General features: G+C 44.9%; 1 pseudogene across 1 annotated transcript; it reads right to left on the reverse strand.

The window, feature by feature from the left end:
• Positions 1 to 461: 461 nt before the first annotated feature.
• On the reverse strand, positions 462 to 2,197 carry LOC113627559 (elongation factor 1-alpha 1 pseudogene; annotated as a pseudogene). Its single transcript, XR_003435600.1, has one exon. The product of XR_003435600.1 is annotated as an elongation factor 1-alpha 1 pseudogene (transcript).
• Between the last annotated feature and the right edge of the window lie 226 nt (positions 2,198 to 2,423).

Here is a 2,423-nt window from a genome sequence, read left to right on the forward strand (position 1 = left end):
AAGAGATTAGGTAGGTTAAGACATTTAGTGAAAGCAGGTAGAATGACCACACTACTTGTGGGTCACTTAAGGCTCCTATATTCTGACTCTTTGCCTCAACTGCCTACACCACAGATTGTGTGGTTATAAGAACCAGAGTTGAGGGCAAACAAGCAAGTTCAGAGGTGGAAGGTTCATGGTCCCAATATGCTTGTTCTACTGGAGAGAGGAAAAGGCGAGTATGCATGGCCACAGCTACAGCTCGGTGATGACTTGGTGGGCAGCAGTGCATGCTTTAACCACAGGATAAGTGGGCTAGAATGGGTAGATACCAGTGGGTGGCCAATTTGAGGTAGGTAAAGCTGAACCATGCTTTGTGAACATTTAAGGTTTTGCTTTCCATCGCTCTCTATCTACAAATTAACACTCTCATTTGTTTCATCAGTTTAATCTACATTTAACACATGTGTCTATTTTTTTTCTTTTTTTTTCTCATTAAACTTTTTTAATAGGTCTCAAATTCTGTGACAGATTTTTGGTCAAGTTGTTTCCATTAAAAAGTACTGAGTTTAAAAACTAATAACTTAAAACTGCCACACACAAAACAAATGGTCCACAACACATTCTCCTTTCCTTCTGAAGGTTTTACGATGCATTGTTATCATTAACCAGTCTTTTGCTATTAAACTTAAATGGCCAATTGAGACAAACAGTTCTGAGACCATTCTTCCACCACTGATTAAGACTGGGGTGGCAGATACTGGGGATAATATTCATTTAGCCTTCTGAGCTTTCTGGGCAGACTTGGTGACCTTGCCAGCTCCAGCTGCCTTCTTGTCCACTGCTTTGATGACACCCACAGCAACCGTCTGTCTCATGTCACAAACAGCAAAGCGGCCCAGAGGAGGATAGTCAGAGAAGCTCTCAACACACGTGGGTTTGCCAGGAACCGTATCAACGATGGCAGCATCACCAGATTTCAAGAATTTGGGGCCATCTTCCAGGTTTTTCCCAGAACGATGATCAATCTTCTCCTTCAGCTCAGCAAACTTGCAGGCAATGTGAGCTGTGTGACAATCCAGCACAGGTGCACAGCCAGCACTGATTTGGCCTGGATGGTTCAAGATAATCACCTGAGCTGTGAAGCCAGCTGCTTCCATTGGTGGGTCATTTTTGCTCTCACCAGCCACATTGCCACGACGAACATCTTTGACAGACACGTTCTTGACATTGAAGCCCACATTGTCCCCAGGAAGGGCTTCACTCAAAGCTTCATGGTGCATTTCAACAGACTTCACTTCAGTTGTCACATTGACTGGAGCAAAGGTGACTACCAGGCCAGGTTTGAGAACACCTGTCTCCACTCGACCCACAGGGACAGTGCCAATACCACCAATTTTGTAGATGTCCTGGAGGGGCAAACGCAAGGGTTTGTCAGCTGGGCGAGTTGGTGGCAGGATGCAATCCAGAGCTTCATGCAGTGTGGTTCCACTGGCACTGCCATCCTTACGGGTGACTCTCCATCTCTTGAACCACAGCATGTTAGCACTTGGCTCCAGGATGTTTTCACCATTCCAGCCAGAAACTGGCACAAATGCTGCTGTGTCAGGATTGTAGCCAATTTTCTTAGTGTAGGTGCTGACTTCCTTTACAATTTCCTCGTATCTCTTCCTGCTGTAGGGTGGCTCGGTGGAATCCATTTTGTTAACTCCAACAATTAGTTGTTTCACACCCAGAGTGTAGGCCAGAAGGGCATGCTCACGGGTCTGCCCATTCTTGGAAATACCTGCTTCAAATTCACCAACACCAGCAGCAACAATCAGGACAGCACAGTCAGCCTGGGATGTGCCTGTAATCATGCTTTTGATGAAGTCTCTGTGTCCTGGGGCATCAATGATGGTCACATAGTACTCGCTGGTCTCGAATTTCCATAGGGATATATCAATGGTGATGCCACGCTCGCGTTCAGCTTTCAGTTTGTCCAAGACCCGGGCATACTTGAAGGAGCCCTTCCCCACCTCGGCAGCCTCCTTCTCGAACTTTTCAATAGTTCTCTTGTCGATCCCACAACATTTGTAGATCAGATGGCCAGTAGTGGTGGACTTCCCGGAATCTACGTGTCCGATGACAACGATGTTGATGTGCGTCTTCTCCTTTCCCATTTTTGCTTAGGTTTAGCGGTGGTTTTCACGACACCTCTATCCTGGCGGCAAACCCGTTGCGAAAAAGCCATAAGTGTCTATTTATTCTATGTATGTTTAACGTGTCCTATAGGTTAAAGATGTACTTACTATGTATTCTTAACATTTCTTATGAATTTCATCCATCCCATTGTTTTTCTTGTTCTTTAAAGCAGAGTCTAAAATTCTTAAAGCAGAATCCAAAATTCTTAAAGCATACAGAAAACACTTATTCTGTTATGGATGAAGCGCATTTCTGAGGTA

Source organism: Aethalodelphis obliquidens, unplaced genomic scaffold, assembly GCF_003676395.1.
Source record: "Aethalodelphis obliquidens isolate GAN/ISIS:26980383/991018 unplaced genomic scaffold, ASM367639v1 scaffold21, whole genome shotgun sequence".
NCBI classification, from domain to species: Eukaryota; Metazoa; Chordata; class Mammalia; order Artiodactyla; family Delphinidae; genus Aethalodelphis; species Aethalodelphis obliquidens.